Source organism: Schistocerca gregaria, chromosome X (assembly GCF_023897955.1).
Source record: "Schistocerca gregaria isolate iqSchGreg1 chromosome X, iqSchGreg1.2, whole genome shotgun sequence".
Taxonomy (NCBI): domain Eukaryota; kingdom Metazoa; phylum Arthropoda; class Insecta; order Orthoptera; family Acrididae; genus Schistocerca; species Schistocerca gregaria.
This window is the reverse complement of record NC_064931.1, coordinates 723232355-723256923: the sequence shown is the minus strand read 5'-3', so window position 1 is coordinate 723256923 and position 24569 is coordinate 723232355. Positions and strand designations below refer to the sequence as shown.

At 45.4% G+C, this 24569-nt stretch overlaps 1 protein-coding gene across 1 annotated transcript in view; it reads left to right on the top strand.

Annotated features, from left to right (window-relative positions):
* The first annotated feature begins 9671 nt into the window (after positions 1-9671).
* LOC126297876 (uncharacterized) overlaps positions 9672-24569 on the top strand; it is a 50561-nt gene continuing 35663 nt past the window's right edge. The window contains exon 1 of the mRNA XM_049989167.1: positions 9672-9713. The gene's annotated coding sequence lies outside the window, so the exon portion shown is untranslated. The remainder of the gene's footprint in view (positions 9714-24569) is intronic.

The window sequence follows — 24569 nt, the reverse complement described above, 5'->3', positions numbered from 1 at the left end:
TTGCACAAGAACGATGTTTTCTGAAACCATGCTGATTACGTATCAATAGATTGTTCCCTTCGAGGTGATTCACAATGTTTGAATACAGTATATGCTCCAAAACCCTACTGCAAACCGACGTCAATGATATACACTCCTGGAAATTGAAATAAGAACACCGTGAATTCATTGTCCCAGGAAGGGGAAACTTTATTGACACATTCCTGGGGTCAGATACATCACATGATCACACTGACAGAACCACAGGCACATAGACACAGGCAGCAGAGCATGCACAATGTCGGCACTAGTACAGTGTATATCCACCTTTCGCAGCAATGCAGGCTGCTATTCTCCCATGGAGACGATCGTAGAGATGCTGGATGTAGTCCTGTGGAACGGCTTGCCATGCCATTTCCACCTGGCGCCTCAGTTGGACCAGCGTTCGTGCTGGACGTGCAGATCGCGTGAGACGACGCTTCATCCAGTCCCAAACATGCTCAATGGGGGACAGATCCGGAGATCTTGATGGCCAGGGTAGTTGACTTACACCTTCTAGAGCACGTTGGGTGGCACGGGATACATGCGGACGTGCATTGTCCTGTTGGAACAGCAAATTCCCTTGCCGGTCTAGGAATGGTAGAACGATGGGTTCGATGACGGTTTGGATATACCGTGCACTATTCAGTGTCCCCTCGACGATCACCAGAGGTGTACGGCCAGTGTAGGAGATCGCTCCCCACACCATGATGCCGGGTGTTGGCCCTGTGTGCCTTGGTCGTATGCAGTCCTGATTGTGGCGCTCACCTGCACGGCGCCAAACACTCATACGACTATAATTGGCACCAAGGCAGAAGCGACTCTCATCGCTGAAGACGACACGTCTCCATTCGTCCCTCCATTCACGCCTGTCGCGACACCACTGGAGGCGGGCTGCACGATGTTGGGGCGTGAGCGGAAGACGGCCTAACGGTGTGCGGGACCGTAGCCCAGCATCATGGAGACGGTTGCGAATGGTCCTCGCCGATACCCCAGGAGCAACAGTGTCCCTAATTTGCTGGGAAGTGGCGGTGCGGTCCCCTACGGCACTGCGTAGGATCCTACGGTCTTGGCGTGCATCCGTGCGTCGCTGCGGTCCGGTCCCAGGTCGATGGGCGCGTGCACCTTCCGCCGACCACTGGCGACAACATCGATGTACTGTGGAGACCTCAAGCCCCACGTGTCGAGCAATTCGGCGGTACGCCCACCCGGCCTCCCGCATGCCCACTATACGCCCTCGCTCAAAGTCCGTCAACTGCACATACGGTTCACGTCCACGCTGTCGCGGCATGCTACCAGCGTTAAAGACTGCGATGGAGCTCCGTATGCCACGGCAAACTGGCTGACACTGACGGCGGCGGTGCACAAATGCTGCGCAGCTAGCGCCATTCGACGGCCAACACCGCGGTTCCTGGTGTGTCCGCTGTGCCGTGCGTGTGATCATTGCTTGTACAGCCGTCTCACAGTGTCCGGAGCAAGTATGGTGGGTCAATGTGTTCTTTTTTCCATTTCCAGGAGTGTAGGTCTGTAGTTCGATGGATTACTCGTTACCGTTGCGTCTTACGAGGCCTGTTGGAAAGCAGAGTTTAATGCGCATTCCTCCATATGATTTTAAAATCATTCACCAGACTGAAATACGGACCAAAAACCATAATATGTTTGTAGGTGGTCTATCCTCCGATTACAACACTCTTCCCTCCTGTCTGTTCTCGGAATTTTAGGAGTAAGAGTTTACGCAACGGAGAACGTCTTCCTTATAGCGTATCTCCCTTGAGATCATCGAGAACTTCTGTGATTCTGAGTAAAAGAACCACTGACGGATTGAACAGCATAACTTTTTTCAGTTTTTTCCGCCATTTACTTTAATCCAGTTAGGTATTGATCGCTGCCTAACGAATAATACACAAAAACTTTGTAAACTACGTGGTTCGTGGATGAACTACATTTGCTTAGATCTCTTCGAATGGATCAGTCTAACATCCCTGCTACAATATTTTCTTTGTCGTTCCACTGTAAATATCATACTATCAGCACTCTTTGATTGTTGAGGCCGATTTCCGTGTCTACTAGTTTTTTAAATTTCTATTTGTGTCCGAAGCGAAGAACGTAACATACGACAACTTAACTAAGGACAAAATATAAACAATGCAAATATTTAACAACTGCAAACCAGGACTTGGAAACCTCAGGTACAAGGATCATAGGTTTTACTACGTTTTCCATGGTGCGCCACACTGGGGCTAGCCAACATTGCTTTGGTTTTCTCAGCCCCACATAAAAAGCATTTGCTTCTTGTGATACAGGAACAGAATAGATTGAGTGACATCCAGGTAATCCATTCTTCTGTGTGGCCATGGGAAATAGTTGAAGTATTGCCAGATGTTGGGTTCTAGCACGCTATGTTTGTAGTCTTGTTTGCAGCGGTGGCGCTGTGACTTCCTCATTTATCGTATGGATACTCTTTATCGATTTGAATTGTGAACAGGCGATGAGTTTCTAATGCTGTTGCTTTGATCTTTCTTTTCTGGCTTCTGCTTCTCGTCAGGAGGAGCGATTCCAGGAAGACAATATCACTTTTCTAGAGGAGTGGGGCAAAAGACAAGTTGTAGTGATACAACATGTCTCGTTGATAGCTACATCCACATCCTTGGTATCGTGGATCGAGTACTATACTAGACTGCGTACAGTTGTAGAGTATCACAAAGCTGGCACAAGAGACCTCGAGTTTCTAGCTGCGCTCCCCAGTTCGTCCTGTTAAATGGCGCAGATTATATCTGCAGCCACTTTCGGCTTCGTGTTGAGACAGTGCTGCTTTAAAGACGGGTATATCCCCTATTTATTCTGCAGTTCTACAACGTTCCAGTGTTTTTCCTTTCCAAGTCTGGTTTAAGCTTCTCTTTGCGTCCTTGTTCTTCAGATTAAAACACAAATGCTTGAGTTTTCAGTGGGTTCGCTTTGAGTTGATCATTTCATGTTATGTGGAGAGGGGATCTAGGGGTGTAAAAAGTTTCTCTCGTCTTGCGCAGTCAGAACATTATACTCAGCGCAGATGAGACTTTGGATGCCTTCAGGAAGAGATCTGGCGTTTTTAGAGATGTTAAAGCAAGAGAGCACTAATTCATTTCCTTGAGGTACGGCGTTTACCCGTTTCCACTGCCTGCCTCTCCGGCCTAGAAATTCCACAAAGAAGAATCGCTTATGAAGGTGATTTATGATAGGACAGGTAGAGAAACAGTCTTTTGTGAAGTTTTAGACTTTTTGATATGCGATATGATGGTTCATAATGTCACAAGCTGCTGTAAGGTCTATGAAGATACCCTCTGTATTTCGGTTTCTTCTATATACGTCGTCTTTATTTTGGATATGAGTGATAATTCGAGATGTACTACCGTGTGGTGGAATAATACCAGATCTATATCTACATCCACTTACGCACTGCGCAAACCACCATACAATACGTGGCGGAGGGAACTCCGTACCAGTTTTATTGATTTTCTGTTTTACTTCGTTTGCGTATTGAGCCAGGGAGAAATGACGGTCTTTCATTCCTCTTTATCCACCATTATCTCTCTTTCCATTTAAGTTCCCGAACCATTGCTGATAGGCTTTGGTGGGTGCTATAAGTTCCTCTTACTATCTTAGCAGAACGCCTCTCAATTCGTTCGAGATAGTCTTTTCCATTTGTAGATTCTCTTTGGCTAAATTTTCAACCATTTGGATTTTCGTTTGTACGTCTACTTCATCCTCCGAGACCAATAGCAGAGACAACTGCTCTGATGAGTACCAAAACTGAGGACAAATTTTCTAAACTGCTTCTAAAACCGCTATCTCTATCTTTTAATATGATTTTAAATAATTTAAAAATCAGAGATTCGGATGAGAAGCTTTCACAGCTCCACTGCACTAAAGCCACGGTTTCAACAATCACTTACAATCAAAAGAGAGACATCTCTCAATGCATTTTTATTTTCAATGATTAGTTCAAGTTGTGTCCTTAGCAAAAACATTGTGAAGCAATAAATTGCTTTTGGCATCCTTCTGGACTGATATATCGCTCCAGGAGGGTATATTTTAAGTTTCCACCAAACTCTCCTCCAAAAAACATTACGCAGTCTTATGAGTTTAGAGCAATCAGTTATCACTGTCAGTTTACCTAATTCTCTTCCACAAAAGTGTAACATTTCTTTAATTTCTGACTTATTAAAAAACAAATCCACAATCTTTTTGCCAGTGTGAAAATTAATGACAGTGATATTTTTACAGCCGGCCGGTGTGACCGAGCGGTTCTAGGCGCTTCAGTCTGGTACCGCGATACCGCTACGGTCGCAAGTTCGAATCCTGCATCGGGCATGGATGTGTGTGATGTCCTTAGGTTAGTTAGGTTTAAGTAGTTCTAAGTTCTAGGGGACTGATGACCTTAGATGTTAAGTGCAATAGTGCTCAGAGCCATTTGAACCATTTTGATACTTTTCCAGTTTTCTATCAAATATTGAAAAACTGGAATGTCAGGGGTGCTCGTTAAACAATTTACTTTACATTAAAACACATTTTTTTCAGAATAAGTTCATACATGTGATGACAAAATGGGCTGGGTGTTATGTGCTGTCCTTAGGTTAGTTAGGTTTAAGTAGTTCTAAGTTCTAGGGGACTGATGACCATAGATGTTACGTCCCATAGTGCTCAGAGCCATTTGAACCATTTGAACAAAATGGGAAGTCAACAACTCCCCGTTCAATTTGTGATCAAGTAAGACGCGCGTCCCGCTAAGACGACCTGAGTGTGAGACATTTGTATCGCTGCATAGAATTTGTACATTGCCTTCAATACCACAATACGTTAATGCGTTTCAAAAAGCATTCACTTGCTCTTTACCAGAAACATTCTGTAATCTTGGAAAGCCAATGAGCTCTTCACTATCCCCAAAATGCAATAACAATTGGAAGCCTTTCGTCTTTTGGGTCCCTGACATTTAATACTGGCAAGTTCCCCTCCTCAATGATGAGCAAGAACAGCAGGCACATCTTTCTTTACAGTTGATTTTGTTGTTTCAGACCATTTCTTCTCTTCTTCTGTCTGATTCTCTAGAGAGAAGATTTATTAATACAGAGCTCCTCAGTATCATGTCTAAGTGCCTCTGCTGTCACCTAAAGAATGTATATAGGATTTCTTATACTCAGCTGACATCTATGAAAGGGAGTAGCTAATTTTGCAGTAATAAAATCTTTGGTACATCGCCTTGATGCCTTCTCCAATGAACTACTTTCAGAAGTACATTCTAAAAACTAACCATCACCAACATCACTTTCACCTGGACTTGGAAATGACTTATTTGATTTATCAGATGATGAAGAAGGAAGTACAGCAGAGGATAAAGAAGTAGATACTGTGTAATTTTGTTTGTCTTCCAATTTTCTCTGTCTCGCTCTTTCTTCTTTATCCGCACGTATTCTGTCTGTTCCTGCAAGGCAGCATTTGCGTCCTATCTCTCTTGGCCGAAGTAAAAACATTCTACATAGTTTATTTAACAATGTCTTTTCCTTCGGACACGCATGCACTTTGGAGGAAATAGGCGCTACTGACGATCCACAGCTGTTACGAAATGTATTCGCTGATTGCGAGTACATTGGCATTAGCTGTATTAGGTATAGATACAGTATACTAGCTATTAGTAACACGTGAACATCTGTGCCAGACCGGTACTCGAAGCAGAATTTCCTGCTTATTCCGAATGCTTGCCTTAACTATTTCGGCTACCCGTGCACGTTTACCGCACCGATCTAAACGTCCATATACCACATTGTCTACATCCCCTAAGGACGCACCATTACTTGGATTCCCACAATAGGGAGAGTGAAGCAACATCGTGTTCAACCTTATTATTATCGTCATTTTGCCCGTCTGGGCATGTATTGCATAGTCCATTTTACAATGTCTGTACCTTTAGACATCCATGCATAGATCTCAAGCTGACAACTGATTTTCTTAGTATTTTTTTATGTGGTTTCCCCCAAGGTATCTTATGATTGCTTCTGTTTCCAGTGGTTTATCGTAAATAGCGTAATCGAACAATGATGAATTTATTCGCCTACTTACGTACAGTACGTGCCATTTATTTACGTTCTGGGTAAACTGTCGGTCAGGCACCAATCGTCGATCATCTGGTGGCCCTCTTGGATTCGCTACAGTCTTTTGGCGTACATAATCTTCCTACTGATAACAGCGTCGTAAGTGAATAACCTCACTCCGCCTACAACGTTATCCAGTAGTTAATTAATACGGACTATAAACATTAACATCTCTATAACGCTCTCTTTCGTTATTCCGATATTACCCTCCTATCTGTCGACTTTCTTCGGTTAAACCTAGAACACCAAATTGGGGGAAAATGTTGCATTGTTATCAAACCAACGTAAATTTTACTAATTCGCGTTGTATTCAAAGGAAGTTATAATTTATAGTTAATTCACGAGTTAATTACACTTCTAAGGTCTCCAGTGGTATGTCACATACAGAATAAATACAAAGTGTCCTCTTTTACACCCTATACTGATAATACTTGGTTGGCGGGAACCGCAAATTGGTACCGAGTACAATAGAAAATTTTGGGAGGGTTTAGTAATCTAGTAGTAATGTAGCCTGTATGTCAGAAGAAAGACAGGCGAAGAGAGCATTGGAGGGGAAACCATGTACCAAACGCCCCAAAGGGCAAAAAAGGTAGCGCTAGATGGACGACCTGGCAGCCCTGGAGAATAAAGACACCTGGAGGAAACGAGCACAAAACAGAAAGGAATGGAGGCAGTTTGTGCAAGCAGCACGCGGTGTGCAGGGCCTGTAACCACTGGATATGTATTAGTAGTCTAGGGTTAAGAACGACGCGTTGAGTTATTTCTGCAAGGAAATCCTCAATCCAATACAAATGTCGTACGATACTCTGCAATCTTATGTTTTGTTCTCCAAAGGATAGTGCAGATCCTATGTAATAAATCATTTATTCCTATGGACATCAGAGGTCTTACTTTACTTTCTTGTGTCACATGCGACGTAGAACATTCATCATCTACATCTACATACATACTCCGCAATCCACCATGCGGTGCGTGGCGGAGGGTACCTCGTAGCACAACTAGCATCTTCTGTCCCTGTTCCACTCCCAAACAGAACGAGGGAAAATGACTGCCTATATACCTCTGTACAAGCCCTAATCTCTCTTATCTTATCTTTGTGGGCTTTCCGCGAAATGTAAGTTGCGGCAGTAAAATTGTACTGCAGTCAGCCTCAAATGCTGGTTCTCTAAATTTCGTCAGTAGCGATTCACGAAAAGAACGCCTCATTTCCTCTAGAGACTCCCACCCGAGTTCCTGAAGCATTTCCGTAACACTCGCGTGATGATCAAACCTACCAGTAACAAGATTCTCCCTCAATTCGACCTGATAGGGATCCAAAACGCTGGAGCAGTACTGAAGAATAGGTCGTATTAGTGTTTTATAAGCGGTCTCCTTTACAGATGAACCACATCTTCCCAAAATTCTACCAATGAACCGCAGACGACTATCCGCCTTCCCCACAGCTGCCTTTAGATGCTTGTCCCACTTCATATCGCTCTGCAATGTTACGCCCAAATATTTAATCGACGTGACTGTGTCAAGCGCTACACTACTAGTGGGGTGTTCAAACATTACAGGATTCTTTTTCCTACTCATCTGCATTAATTTACGATTATCTGTATTTAGAGTTAGCTGCCATTCTTTACACCAATCACAAATCCTGTCCAAGTCATCTTGTATCCTCCTACAGTCACTCAACGACGACACCTTCCCGTACACCACAGCATCATAATCAGCATCATACCATTCAGTATAATGTACTGGCTTCCCTTAGTCAAACATTCATCAATCCAATCACATATCTGCTAACAAGGGAACCTCTCCATCGCACCCCCCTCAGATTTAGTTATAAGTTGGCACAGTGGATAGGCCTTGAAAAACTGAACACAGAACAATCGAGAAAACAGAAAGAAGTTGTGTGGAACTATGAAAAAAATGAGCAAACTATACAAACTGAGTAGTCCATGCGCAAGATAGGCAACATCAAGGAGAACCTGTGCTCACGAGCGCCGTGGTCCTGTGGTTAGCATGAGCTGCTGAGGAACGAGAGGTCCTTAGTTTAAGTGTTCCCTTGAGTGAAAAGTTTGCTCTATTTATTTTCGCAAAGTTATGATCTGTCCGTTCGTTTATTGACGTATCTGTTCAGTGTGATAAGTTTAGTGTCTGCGTTTTGAGACCGCACCGCAAAACCGTGCGATTAGTAGACGAAAGGGCGTGCTTCTCCAATGGGAACCGAAGACATTTGATCGCAAGGTCGTAGGTCAACCAATTCCTCCACAGGAAAACGCGTCTGATATATTCTATATGGCACTGGTGACGGCATGTGCATCACATGACAGGAATATGTTGTCGACCCACCTAACTTGTACACTTGGCGAATGGGTAAAAAGATTCTTCTACCTTGCCTGATTTAGGTTTTCTTGTGGATGTTATAATCACTCGCAAAAAAGTGATGAAAACATAAGAGTTTCTCACATAAATTGCAACAAATGAATGCAACAGTTTCACAGTCGCACAGTTTTCCCTGTGCTCTGTCAAAACATATGTTTTTAACGTTTTCAAACTTTTCCGTGTGTAGACTATCAAATCCTGCATATGTCCAAGCAAATCTGAACACGTCCTGGAATTTTTGAGAGCGAAGTTGATTATGTGTGGGTACCTGAACTTTGATAATTTACACACGATCACGTAAACAATACTGCTCTGTGTACCTGTGCAGCTTTCCAAAGTCATAGAATGTTATCACAAAGTATTTCACTAGCCGAAAACCTCGCATCGGACGGCCGGCCGAACAGATAATAATTGTCTGAAAATAAAAAATTAAACTTTTCACTAAAGGGAAGACTTCAACTAAGGACTTCTCGTTGCGCAGTTGCTCACTCTAACCACGGGACCAAGGCGCTGCTGAGCGCGTACCATCCTTGTTGTTGCTTATCTTACGCATGGACTACTCAGTTTATAAATTTTGCTTATTTTTTTCATAGTTCCACACGACTTCTTCCTATTTTCTCGATCGATCTGTGTTGAAATTTTCAAGGCCTATCCACTGTGCCAAATTATAACTAAATCTGAGGGCGGTGCGATGGGGAGGTTCCCTTATAAGATACACCGTAGGATTGTATGTCGGTTAATAATCCACCATGTGGTGCGATGCCAAACGTCTTGCGGAAAACTGGGAAGACGGAATCTGTCTGTTCACCAGCATCTGTTGATTGTAAGATGTCCTGCGGGAATGATTTCTTTCATACCCATCTTCTGTATGTTGGGGCAGGTCGAATATTTGAGACGTGCTATAGAGTGGTCAAACACTACCCCCTGATAGTGGTCTCGGAAGAGGGTCAAAGGGCGCGTGATCGAGTGTAGGGTAAGCAAAGCGTATCGGGTAGAGGATCTGATCGGTGGTGCAGCAGCTAGCAGCCGGCAGCTGCGGGTGGTTAAGTAGGGCACGGGCATGCAGGCGGCGTCTGCGGAGAGTCGTTGCCCCGGCAGGTGGGGCAGCCCGCAGCGCCGCAGCCACTGCTATATAGGCGCACCCCACCGCACCGAACGTCGCACGCACATCGCGCCACGCATCTCGCGTTGCTCACGCAGGTACGTACCGCGCCTCAGCCGCCCGCGCTATGCGTCTCTACTTCTCCTGCCGGACGGCTCTCGTCTTCACAGGGTTGTCGACTGTTGACTTATTTGCCCTTCAGTTTTGTTTACAGCATAACTATCATAACGAAAAAGAGTTAGAAAACGTTGCTGTATACGGTATAGTTTTCCGGTGGTGGAATGTTTTATCTACATCAGATCAACAGTAAGAACGAAAGAGGAGTCATTTCTGGAAACCCAGAATCTACTCTATAGGAATCAACATGGATTCCGTAAACAGCGATCGTGTGAGACCCAACTTACTTCATTTGTTCATGAGACACAGGAAATATTAGATACAGGCTCCCAGGTAGATGCCATTTTCCTTGACTTCCGGAAGGCGTTCGATACAGTTCCGCACTGTCGCCTGATAAACAAAGTAAGAGCCTACGGAATATCAGACCAGCTGTGTGGCTGGATTGAAGTGTTTTTAGCAAACAGAACACAGTATGTTGTTCTCAACGGAGAGACGTCTACATACGTTAAAGTAACCTCTGGCGTGCCACAGGGGGGTGTTATGGGACCATTGCTTTTCACAATATATATAAATGACCTAGTAGATAGTGTCGGAAGTTCCATGCGGCTTTTCGCGGATGACGCTGTAGTATAGAGAGAAGTTGCAGCATTAGAAAATTGCAGCGAAATGCAGGAAGATCTGCAGCGGATAGACACTTGGTGCAGGGAGATGGCAACTGACCCTTAACATAGACAAATGTAATGTATTGCGAATACATAGAAAGAAGGATCCTTTATTTCATGATTATATGATAGCGGAACAAACACTGGTAGCAGTTACTTCTGTAAAATATCTGGGAGTATGCGTGCGGAACGACTTGAAGTGGAATGATCATATAAAATTAATTGTTGGTAAGGCGGGTGCCTGGTTGAGATTCATTGGGAGAGTCCTTAGAAAATGTAGTCCATCAACAAAGGAGGTGGCTTACAAAACACTCGTTCGACCTATACTTGAGTGTTGCGCATCAGTGTGGGATCTGTACCAGGTCGGGTTGACAGAGGAGATAGAGAAGATCCAAAGAAGTGCGGCGCATTTCATCACATTGTTATTTGGTAAACGTGATAGCGTTACGGAGATGGTTAGCAAACTCAAGTGGCAGAGTCTGCAAGAGAGGCGCTCTGCATCGCGGTGTAGCTTGCTGTCCAGGTTTCGAGAGGGCTCTTTTTTGGATGAGGTATCGACTCATTGCTTCCCCCTACTTATACCTCCCGAGGAGATCACGAATGTAAAATTAGAGAGATTTGAGCGCGCACGGAGGTTTTCCGGCAGTCGATCTTCCCGCGAACCATACGCGACTGGATCAGGAAAGGGAGGTAATGACAGTGGCACGTAAAGTGCCCTCCGCCACACACCGTTGGGTGGCTTGCAGAGTATAAATGTAGCTGTAGATGTTAACTTTCCTTCGATGATGAGGTCATGAGAGACAAGGCACAGTTACAAATTGAGAGAATGATAGGGAAAGAAATCGGACGTGTCCTTTTCCCGAATGCGAGTCGAATCTCCTAATCTCTGCCCCACCTTGTTCTGTCTCAACAGTTTGAACACTTTATGGTTCCTTTAAAGTCAGTACCGCCATAAGACTGTTTTATTTTATTTTATTTGCAATGTTACTTTTACACTTGATAATGGCAACTTAAAGCCGTAATCATGACCGGGTAAATGTAACATTCCAAATAAAAAAAAAAAAAAACAGTCTAATGGCGGTACTAACTTTAAATAAATATATTATGACCGTGGCCACACATTATGAAAAAAATATTTACTTTATGGTTCATTCGCCAAGAATTTCAATGACGTTGCCGGTTATTAACATTGGTTTCATAGCCGATCGTGTTCGTGAAATTTGTCGATTTACCGTAAAAATAACGGAATTTTTAATTTTCTTCATTAATTACTTGCAGTCGCAGAAGTGATTTACACTCCTGGAAATGGAAAAAAGAACACATTGACACCGGTGTGTCAGACCCACCATACTTGCTCCGGACACTACGAGAGGGCTGTACAAGCAATGATCACACGCACGGCACAGCGGACACACCAGGAACCGCGGTGTTGGCCGTCGAATGGCGCTAGCTGCGCAGCATTTGTGCACCGCCGCCGTCACTGTCAGCCAGTTTGCCGTGGCATACGGAGCTCCATCGCAGTATTTAACACTGGTAGCATGCCGCGACAGCGTGGACGTGAACCGTATGTGCAGTTGACGGACTTTGAGCGAGGGCGTATAGTGGGCATGTGGGAGGCCGGGTGGACGTACCGCCGAATTGCTCAACACGTGGGGCGTGAGGTCTCCACAGTACATCGATGTTGTCGCCAGTGGTCGGCGGAAGGTGCACGTGCCCGTCGACCTGGGACCGGACCGCAGCGACGCACGGATGCACGCCAAGACCGTAGGACCCTACGCAGTGCCGTAGGGGACCGCACCGCCACTTCCCAGCAAATTAGGGACACTGTTGCTCCTGGGGTATCGGCGAGGACCATTCGCAACCGTCTCCATGAAGCTGGGCTACGGTCCCGCACACCGTTAGGCTGTCTTCCGCTCACGCCCCAACATCGTGCAGCCCGCCTCCAGTGGTGTCGCGACAGGCGTGAATGGAGAGACGAATGGAGACGTGTCGTCTTCAGCGATGAGAGTCGCTTCTGCCTTGGTGCCAATGATGGTCGTATGCGTGTTTGGCGCCGTGCAGGTGAGCGCCACAATCAGGACTGCATACGACCGAGGCACACAGGGCCAACACCCGGCATCATGGTGTGGGGAGCGATCTCCTACACTGGCCGTACACCTCTGGTGATCGTCGAGGGGACACTGAATAGTGTCGGTACATCCAAACCGTCATCGAACCCATCGTTCTACCATTCCTAGACCGGCAAGGGAACTTGCTGTTCCAACAGGACAATGCACGTCCGCATGTATCCCGTGCCACCCAACGTCCTCTAGAAGGTGTAAGTCAACTACCATGGCCAGCAAGATCTCCGGATCTGTCCTCCATTGAGCATGTTTGGGACTGGACGAAGCGTCGTCTCACGCGGTCTGCACGTCCAGCACGAACGCTGGTCCAACTGAGGCGCCAGGTGGAAATGGCATGGCAAGCCGTTCCACAGGACTACATCCAGCATCTCTACGATCGTCTCCATGGGAGAATAGCAGCCTGCATTGCTGCGAAAGGTGGATATACACTGTACTAGTGCCGACATTGTGCATGCTCTGTTGCCTGTGTCTATGTGCCTGTGGTTCTGTCAGTGTGATCATGTGATGTATCTGACCTCAGGAATGTGTCAATAAAGTTTCCCCTTCTTGGGACAATGAATTCACGGTGTTCTTATTTCAATTTCCAGGAGTGTATTTAGAGGCATCCTTAACGCAAATTTTGATTCTTCTGGTAAGACTGCAACGTTCAGCGTCTCTCGCCAGTGAGAGCATTATTGCCGGAGTGTTAGCTTAGTTGAGAAAGCATCAGGGATGATGTGCGCGACGTCTACTCGAGGAACGACCGCGAGGGTTAACTAAGTGGCTCAGACGAATCCTAGGAAATCCAGCTCAGGATTTGGATGCCACCCTGAGTCTAGTGCCGAAACCACGGATCCAGCTTGCACTTTTATCTTTTATTTTTTGTGTCAAATAGTGTATTCCATGTGTTTTTTCTCTAATCTACGCGCGTATCTTCACCTCTATGTGGTTGCGTCATTGCCTTTACTTCCTCGAAAAATGATATTTTCTTTGATCAGTAAGCCATAGTCCTTACTCGCAATCCTGTTTCCTTCTTGGTACTAATTCTTACATTTACATAAAAAACTAAACTCCGTTCGAACGGGCCATGAAGGCCCAACGGTACCGACCAGCCCCCATGTCACCTTCAGCCCACAGGCGCCACTGGTGGCGGACATGGAGGGGCATGTGGTCAGCACACCGTTCTTCCAGCCGTATGTCAGTTTACGAGACCGGAGCCGCTATTTCTCACTCAAGCAGCTCCTCAGTTTGCCTCACAAGGGCTGAGTGCACCCCGCTTGCCAACAGCGCTCGGCGGACCGGACGGTCACCCATCCAAGTGCTCGCCCAGCCCGTCAGCGCTTAACTTCGGTGATCTGACTAGAACCGGTGTCACCACTGCGGCAAGGCTGTTGGCCCTATACATTTATATGAACCTCTAAACTCCACAGGCCACTCTGCGGTGTGTGGATACCGAATACCACTACAATTTCCACACTTTGGTGATCAGTTCGCAAGTGTTGTGGCGGATGCGCGACTGGCGGTACTTTCCAGAATAGCTTAGATTTTTCCCGTAATGGGCACATCGCATGTTACAGGTGGCAATAAGTAAGACGCTGCCTCATTATTCCCGGAACGTATCCTCTGGGAATTTCAACAGTAAACAATTACGTGATGCACAACATCTCTACATCCACATGTACACGACTACTCTGCAAGATCGTGGCAGAGGAGACATTGAATCACCTTCAGACTCTTTCTCAACCGTTCCATTATCAAACAGCGCGCGGGATAAGCGAACACTTCACTCATTCCGTGCGACCTCTTTTCTCTTATTTTACTACAATGGTAATTTATCCCAATGTAGGGGGACGCCAACAAAATACTTTCGCATTCTGAAGAGAAAGATGGTGATAGAAATTTCGTGAAAAGACCTCTCCGCAACGAAAAACGCGATTGCCACCCCAATTCGAGTACCATATCTGTGACACGCTCTCCTATTTCGCTATTATACAAAACGAGCTATCCTTCTTTGAACTGTTTCTATGTCTTTCGTCAATACTGCCTCGTGAGGACCCATACCGCGCGGCAATCTTCGTAATAGGACGGACAAGCGTGGTGTAGGCGGTTTCTTTTGTAGGTCTGGTAGTCCGCCTCCATAGCCCCATAGCGAAATGCCATGCGAGAAACTCGGATTCGTTTCCCATCTAGGTCGGAGATTTTCTTCGCCCGGGAAGGGCGTTTTGAATTGTTTTCATCGTCTTCCCACCCACACCAACAGGTAAGTCGCCAGGCTGCCCGCACGTGGGTCTCCCTGCCTAGCCACACGCATTATCACTGTCAGTAGATTTGGTGCATCTACATCTACATCTACATCTACATGATTACTCTGCAATTCACATTTAAGTGCTTGGCAGAGGGTTCATCGAACCACAATCATACTATCTCCCTAGCATTCCACTCCCGAACAGCGCGCGGGAAAAACAAACACCTAAACCTTTCTGTTCGAGCTCTGGTTTCTCTTATTTTATTTTGATGATCATTCCTACCTATATAAGTTGGGCTCAAAAAAATATTTTCGCATTCGGAAGAGGAAGTTGGTGACTGAAATTTCGTAAATAGATATCGCCGCGACGAAAAACGTTTTTGCTTTAATGACTTCCATCCCAACTCGCATATCGTATCTGCCACACTCTCTCCCCTATTACGTGATAATACAAAACGAGCTGCCCTTTTTTGCACCCATTCGATGAACTCCGTCAATCCCACCTGGTAAGGATCCCACACCGCGCAGCAATATTCTAACAGAGGACGAACGAGTGTAGTGTAAGCCGTCTCTTTAGTGGACTTGTTGCATCTTCTAAGTGTCCTGCCAATGAAACGCAACCTTTGGCTCACCTTCCCCACAATAATATCTATGTGATCTTTCCAACTGAAGTTGTAAGTAATTTTTACACTCAGGTACTTCGTTGAATTGACAGCCTTGAGAATTGTACTATTTATCGAGTAATCGAATTCCAACGGATTTCTTTTGGAACTCATGTGGATCACCTCAAACTTTTCGTTATTTAGCGTCAACTGCCACCTGCCGAACCATACAGCAATCTTTTCTAAATCGCTTTGCAACTGATACTGGTCTTCGGATGAACTCACTAGCGCTCTCAAATAAAACGCAGTCTTCGGTTCGCCTTCCCCACAACATTTTCTATGTAATCCTTCCAATTTAAATTGTTCGCAATTGTAATGCCTTGGTAATTTAGCAGAGTTTAAAGCTTTTAGATTTGTGTCATTTGCCGCGCGGAGTAGCCGCGTGGTCCGAGGGGGTTTGTCACGATTCGTGCGGCTCCTCCCGTCGGAAGTTCGTGTCCTCCCTCGGGCATGAATTTGTGTAATTGCCGTAGGTTAGTTAGGTTTAAGTAGTTCTAGGGGACTGATGACGTCAGCAGTTAAGTCCCATAGTGGTCAGAGCCATTTGAACCATTTTTCACAATACACAGATACCTTGTTTAAATACTTTTGCAACTGATCTCTCTTGCATCAGCTTCCACTGTAATTTAATGAACGTCTCCGTGACCTTTCGCGATTACGAACGAACCCAACATGAAACGCGCAGTTCTTCCTTGAATGAACGAGGCAGCACAGTGTTAAGACAGTGGACTTACATTCTGGAGCACCTTGGTTCAAATTCTCATATCGTCCTCCAGACTAAGCTGTGTCGTGATTTCTTTAAATGGCTTACGGTGTAATACTGGGATGGTTACTTTGATAGGGCGCTGTCACACTTCCTCTCCTCGAACCTGTGCTCTGTCTCTAATGCCGTCGTCGTCCACAGTTCCTTAAATCCTAATCTTTCTTTTCCGTTCTTCTTTGGATCTTCTCTGTTAACCGTTCTTAGTATGATTTCAGGTTGATGAGCAATACTCACGAACTGGTCGAATGACGTGTCTGTAAACCCCCATGTCGTGGGTGAATTACCGTTCCTTAAGATATTTACAAAGAAACTCAGCCAGCGCCGGCTTTTCCTGCAAATAGCTGTGCGTCCGTTTGATTTTAATTCCATCCTGGCAAATTCTCCTATCTTCATTACGGTTGTTTCTGTATACATTGATTAACTGAGTGTTAATGTTTGTTCAAATTGGTACCTGAATGAAATGCGAAGATACCATGAGATCGAATTCCCTCACTTTTATATTACAGTTTTTGTAATAAGTTACTCAAATGACGTGAAGGGGGAAATCTGACCCAGGAGGGTAAGGAGAAGGGTTAGTGTCCCTTTAGCTTGAATATCACCAGTATAAAACTAGAAGCTGCATGAAGGCACAAGCGACTGACTCTGTTCTATAAATGAGACATACAGTGCCAGCGTGCTGCAATGAGAAGCAGGATAACCTGTAGAGGACTGAAAAGCTGTTGGTTGACCCTTAACGTGAATAAGTGTAACGTAGTGCGTATAAATGGGCAGAAAGGTCCATTACCGATTGACTGCGCTATTGGCGATAAAAAACAGAGAAGATGTAACAACCGTTAATTATCGAGTAGTTAAGTGTTCGGAGCGACCTTAAGTGGAACGAATGCATAGAATTACAGACAGGAAAGGCATATGGTAGGCTGAGGTTCATTCCAAGAATACAATGCTAGTGTGATGTATCCGCAATGGAGGTAACTTGCAGAACAGTCGTTCTGTGTGTGGACCTCTTGCCAGCTGGGTTCAATAGAGGAGAAAGAGAAGACACAAAAAAGGTGCTTTTTTCTTCATGGATTCATTGGGTGGCCGCGAGGGCGTTATGAAAGTGCACACGGAACACATGTTACAAGATGAGTGCAGTGCGTTGTGGAGATAAGTACTATTAAAATGCTGAGAGTGTTCGTTCTAAGAAGAGAGTAATCATACTACTACTGTCCACACGCATACCGCCAAATGACCACAATAGGAAAATATGAGAAATTAGGGGTGTTACAGAGGCTGATCCATAGTCGTTCTTCAATGCACCATTCACGAATGGAACACGAAAGGGAGAGAAATGATAAAAATGTCACACTACACACCGCCACACACCGTAAGGTGGATTGTGGGTCATTGATGTAAACGGAATACTAGCGTTTAACGTTCCAATGGAGCACAAGGTCAGATTGGCCAAAGACAGAGGTCTAGTCAAATGAACTATCCCGGACATCGGCTTAGGTGATTTTCAGAAACCACGGAAAAACTAAATGCGGGCAGCCGAACGGGAATTGGAACCGCGCTCGCATAGAATTGCAACCCTAGCTCTGTTAAGCAACGACTCGATCGTGACATTATTGAGGAAACATTACTGCTTTTGCTTTGGAGGAAGAACACGTGGAACCCGAATTCAAAATGACCGCAACGAGGTTTGAATTCCAGAATGCAAAACACGCGCTATTTCCATAAACGATTTTTTACGGAGATTTGTAAAGAGGTGTTCCCTGTTAGCCGACGGGATAAGGTTTGATTTCAAATACTTAAAAATAGATTTTTGAAAGTGATGTTGGTATTTATTAACGTTAAAACGGTGCGAAACCATTGACATTACATGCACTACTGGCCATTAAAATTGCTACACCACGAAGATGAGGTGCTACAGACGCGAAAGTTAATCGACAGGAAGAAGATGTTGTGATATGCAAACGATTAGCTTTTCAGAGCATTCACACAAGGTTGACGCCGGTGGCGACACCTACAACGTGCTGACATGAGAAAAGTTTCCAACAGATTTCTCATACACAAACAGCAGTTAACCGCCTTTGCCCGGTAAACGTTGTGGTGATGCCTCGTGTAAGGAGTAGAAATGCGTACCATCACGTTTCCGACTTTGATAAAGGTTGGATTGTAGCCTATCGCGATTGCGATTTATCGTATCGCGACATTGCTGCTTGCGTTGGTCGATATCCAATGACTGTTAGCAGAATATGGAATTGGTGGGTTCAGGAGGGTAATACGGAACGCCGTGCTCGATCCCAACGGCCTCGTATCAGTAACAGTCGAGATGACAGGCATCTTATCCGCATGGCTGTAACGGATCGTGCAGCCACGTCTCGATCCCTGAGTCAACAGATGGGGACGTTTGCAAGACAACAACCATCTGCACGAACAGTTAGACGACGTTTGCAACAGCATGGACCATCAGCTCGGAGACCATGGCTGATGTTACCTTTTGCGCTGCATCACAGACAGGAGCGCCTGCGATGGTGTACTCAACGACAAACCTGGGTGCACGAATGGCAAAACGTCATTTTTTCGGATGAATCCAGGTTCTGTTTACAGCATCATGATGGTCGCATCCGTGTTTGGCGACATCGCGGTGAACGCAGATTGGAATCGTGTATTCGTCATTGTCATACTGGCGTATCACCCGGCGTGATGGTATGGGGTGCCATTGGTTACACGACTCGGTCACCTCTTGTTCGCATTGACGGCACTTTGAACAGCGGACGTTACATTTCAGATGTGTTACGACCCGTGGCTCTACCCTTCAATCGATCCCTGCGAAACCCTACATTTCAGCAGGATAATGCACGACCGCATGTTGCAGGTGCTGTACGGGCCTTTCTGGACACAGAAAATGTTCGCCAGCACATTCTCCAGATCTCTCACCAATTGAAAACGTCTGGTCAATGGCAGCCGAGCAACTGGCCAGTCACTAATCTTGATGAACTGTGGTATCGTGTTGAAGCTGTATGGGCAGCTGTACCTGTACATACCATCCAAGCTCTGTTTGACTCAATGCCCAGGCGTATGAAGGCCGTTATTACGGTCAGAGGTGGTTGTTCTGGGTACTGATTTCTCAGGATCTACGCACCCAAATTGCGTGAAAATGTAATCACATGTCAGTTCTAGTATAATATACACTCCTGGAAATTGAAATAAGAACACCGTGAATTCATTGTCCCAGGAAGGGGAAACTTTATTGACACATTCCTGGGGTCAGATCCATCACATGATCACACTGACAGAACCACAGGCACATAGACACAGGCAACAGAACATGATCAATGTCGGCACTAGTACAGTGTATATTCACCTTTCGCAGCAATGCAGGCTGCTATTCTCCCATGCAGACGATCGTAGAGATGCTGGATGTAGTCCTGTGGAACGGCTTGCCATGCCATTTCCACCTGGCGCCTCAGTTGGACCATCGTTCGTGCTGGACGTGCAGACCGCGTGAGACGACGCTTCATCCAGTCCCAAACATGCTCAATGGGGGATCCGGAGATCTTGCTGGCCAAGGTAGTTGACTTACACCTTCTAGAGCACGTTGGGTGGCACGGGATACATGCGGACGTGCATTGTCCTGTTGGAACAGCAAGTTCCGTTGCCGGTCTAGGAATGGTAGAACGATGGGTTCGATGACGGTTTGGATGTACCGTGCACTATTCAGTGTCCCCTCGACGATCACCAGAGGTGTACGGCCAGCGTAGGAGATCGCTCCCCACACCATGATGCCGGGTGTTGGCCCTGTGTGCCTCGGTCGTATGCAGTCCTGATTGTGGCGCTCACCTGCACGGCGCCAAACACGCATACGACCATCATTGGCACCAAGGCAGAAGCGACTCTCATCGCTGAAGACGACACGTCTCCATTCGTCCCTCCATTCACGCCTGTCGCGACACCACTGGAGGCGGGCTGCACGATGTTGGGGCGTGAGCGGAAGACGGCCTAACGGTGTGCGGGACCGTAGCCTAGCTTCATGGAGACGGTTGCGAATGGTCCTCGCCGATACCCCAGGAGCAACAGTGTCCCTAATTTGCTGGGAAGTGGCGGTGCGGTCCCCTACGGCACTGCGTAGGATCCTACGATCTTGGCGTGCATCCGTGCGTCGCTGCGGTCCGGTCCCAGGTCGACGGGCACGTGCACCTTCCGCCGACCACTGGTGACAACATCGATGTACTGTGGAGACCTCACGCCCCACGTGTTGAGCAATTCGGCGGTACGTCCACCCGGCCTCCCGCATGCCCACTATACGCCCTCGCTCAAAGTCCGTCAACTGCACATACGGTTCACGTCCACGCTGTCGCGGCATGCTACCAGTGTTAAAGACTGCGATGGAGCTCCGTGTGCCACGGCAAACTGGCTGACACTGACGGCGGCGGTGCACAAATGCTGCGCAGCTAGCGCCATTCGACGGCCAACACCGCGGTTCCTGGTGTGTCCGCTGTGCCGTGCGTGTGATCATTGCTTGTACAGCCCTCTGGCAGTGTCCGGAGCAAGTATGGTGGGTCTGACACACCGGTGTCAATGTGTTCTTTTTTCCATTTCCAGGAGTGTATTTGAGTAATGAAAACCCGTTTACCATCTGCATTTCTTCTTGGTGTAGCAATTTTAATGGCCAGTAGTGTATGTTACTCGTCGTGGGAAATTATTTTAGGTGCTGATCGGTTATAATGGGTCAAAATGTGTGCTGGCGCGGGAATGTGGCTCTGGATATATGGAGAAGAGCTAATAGCAGGCTGAAGCTCTGAACTATTGCGTGAGACGTGATCGGTCGAAGTACTACCTACAATACGCAATTGTATGCGTCTGAGCTCCGATCGATGAATGTGGGATTTCGATTTCTGAATAATTCGAACACTTCCAAAAATGCCTCTTAATAAACTGCCCGAATAGTACTTTAAAAGTGTTTTGCTGAATTATATCAGCGATATCTCTAATGAAACGTTCCTCAGGCATAGATTAGAATCTGTACGTATACAGGAACATGTATGGGTGCCACCTTATGGTTAAGAATACGTCGACGGTTTCCAATCACAGCAACGAAAAAAGGAAATGGAGATTCAGATTTAACGACGGCTCAACAGCATTAGAGACGGAGCACAGGCTCGGAATGGGGAAAGAAATCGGTCGTATGTTTTTCAAAGTAACAATCTCGACACTCGGCTTAACTGGTTTCGGGTCACTACGGATAATCTGAAACTTAATGACTGGACAGCTACCTAGTACACGCAATGGATGAAGGCAATCAGGTGGATGCAGTATTTCTTTGCTTCCGAAAAATAGTTAACTTCGTATCACAACGATGCTTATTAACGAAAGTACGATACTATGGGGTATAAAATTAATTTGTGGATAATTTGTGCATTTCCTGGTAGGGATGACACAGGATCTTGGATGGAGAGTCGTCGATAGATGTAGACATAACTTCGTAAGTTTCTCAGGGAAATATGCCTGGGTGCTTGTTCATGTCGTATATTGTGACCCGGCAGTAACCTCAGACTTTTTGCACATGGTGCAGTTATCTATAATGCAGTTATATAGCAAAGTAGCGCGACAAATATTCATTCGGATCTCGATAAGATTTCCCATTTTTCAGATATTGGCAACTTGCTTTTAATATATAGAAATGTAAAATTGTGTACTTTATAAAACGAAAAAAAACGTAATAGTCTATGACTAAAACGTCAATGAATCACAATTAGAATCAGTCAACTAATGAAAACACCAACGTGTAACAGTTTGTGGGATATTAAATGAAATGACCCCGTAGGCTTAGCCGTAGGTAAGACGGTCGCAGGTTGCGGTTCATTGGTGGATAAAGGGAAAAAGCAGTCAGGCTAAAATGGAAGGACCCACACCAAATAAAACTAACAGGAGATATTGAGCGTATACAAAGAAGGGTAACACGAATGTCGAGACGTTTCTTTGACTGATGGGCGGGAGTCACGGAAATGCTGAAGAAAAATTTTTTGCTGGCAGACACGATCAGTGCACGAATACCTACTTACACAGATCCAAGATGCACAGTTAAGTGATGAATGTAGAAATATACATCACCCTAAGTATTGATTCAGTATGGACCGCAAAGAAAAACAATGGCTCTGGGCACTATGGGACTTAAAATCTATGGTCATCAGTCCCCTAGAACTTAGAACTATTTAAACCTAACTATCCTAAGGACATCACACAACACCCAGTCATCACGAGGCAGACAAAATCCCTGACCCCGCCGGGAATCGAACCCGAGAACCCGGGCGCGGGACGCGAGAACGGTACCGCACGACCACGAGCTGCTCGCTGGACCGCAAAGACAAGTTAATAATAACAGAAGTGAATGGATCGGGAAGAAAGCATTATATTTCGTACTACGGGAAGTGCCCTCTGCCATACACTTCATTGTGGTTTGCGGATTATAGATGTAGATTGAATTCAATCTCCGATTCTTTAGAATGCGTGTCCTATGACTTAACCACTGTGCCACGGAAATAACATGCGTCCTATCAAGTGTCATTAATAGGACCGGTTGCGTAATCTATGAAGAAATCAACTCAGCACTATTCTTATTTCTATTGACATGAACAGCGTTCCCAGGGGAGCGCTAACACATAGTTGATTGATTAGTTAAGGATATGGGCGTGCTATCAATGAAGGAGTCTTTTCACCAGCTACGTAGAATAGATCGTAGGTGCTAGCGAAACTACAGACCTCTGAATGGTTAATTTTCGTCTCGATCCTCCATGCTGCGTTTTTGCGCCGCTGAGTCTAATTATTCAGAGATTATCTGTGGCTGACAATTTACAAACTAATTACTTCATCAGCGTAAGAAGCCAACGATTATAACGTAATTCTGAAAATAAGTAAAAGATAGTGAAAGTAGGTATTTATTGAACAGATGCTTTGGACTTAATCCCAGAAAATTTGCTCTGTCGGTAGTTCATTTCATTTTGCTGTCTATCCCACTTATTGTCTGTTATTCCTGGCTGCAGGGTAATATTACCAAATTACTCTGTGAATTACGCTTGGAACTGCAAAAATTACACCACTTATGAGAAGTGCTTATAGCAGTGGCGAGGCCTTAATGGTCCGCATCGGACAATGGGTAGGCGGCAGTTCTGAGTGATCTCGGCTATTTCCTTCCTTTTATATATATAGCTGCGTCGCTCGCGACGTCAGTGTAGTACAAGTTGATCCGAGCAGTGAACAGCTTCCTGCCATGTCTCTGTTTGTGCTCCTAAAATGGAATCTATCCTTTCTATCACAGGTAAGACGCGTGATTTGTCTTCTGGCTTGTCTCTGTTTAACAAAACATATCGAATACTGAACGCGATAACAGAGAGCACTGAATATTTCGGCTACTATATCTGTATAGTTACGAGCTGTTTCAGGGGTATTCCGTTCCCAAGTATCGCAAAGATGAACGGGTTCTGTAAAATAGTGTTTCAATACAGTACGTATGTGAGACACATGTGGTGTTGTTTCCTGTTCGTTGTTTCATTCGTAACTGTAGTTTACATTGCAAAGTGATATTTGTGCTTTTCTATAAGATTAAGTGCAGCATCTGTTTTCCTTGCATATCGTGCAGTTTTACGATCCACCACTGAGAAAAAACTACAGTTTTTCAGATGCAAGTTGAATGATACTTTCCGACTTGTTTTAATATTTCATTTTCATCTCAACATGGATTCATCCTTTATTGTGATACTGAGCAAGATACCATGACAGTATTCGCATTTTTCTTGCCTATCTACTACACTTGGGATTAACTTCGTTTTTACCGACAGAACAGTTTCTCCTGACCGAAAGGGTCGAGCAGGTAATCGACTGCAGCCTTCTTCCGGCATTCGCCTAGATTGATTTATGGGAGGCATTTAACATCGAAAGCAAAATAGGAATATCAGGCTAAGACAGCTGAAGACAGCCGAGGAATATGCAGCAACTCGGTTCATTAAGGCTGCGAGTGTTGCCGCCAACGATCCTCATGCACTAGATTCGTGTTTATCGTTTTTGTTAGTATGGCTGAATCCGAATAATTCAATAATTTTACAGTCAAAGAGTAAAGTTGGTCTCTTTACATAGCGTAGAGCGACTCGAGTGCCTCGGAAGTTTGTATATGTATTTAAATTGGTTTGCAAGTGTTCTAAATTCTTTCTCAGTTACGTGTTGCGCAAAAGTTTTAGGATTTACAGCAGCTGAGGAAGAATTGTTGAACAAACTTCATTAGTTTCACAAGTTTTGTTGTAAAAGAAGTGGAATGTAATGTAAATTATTTTAAATAGTCGGTAACATCAGCACGTGGTATTCACATAACTGATTAACATTTAACTGCGACAAAACACAGTGCACAATTTCTGAAACGGAACTCTT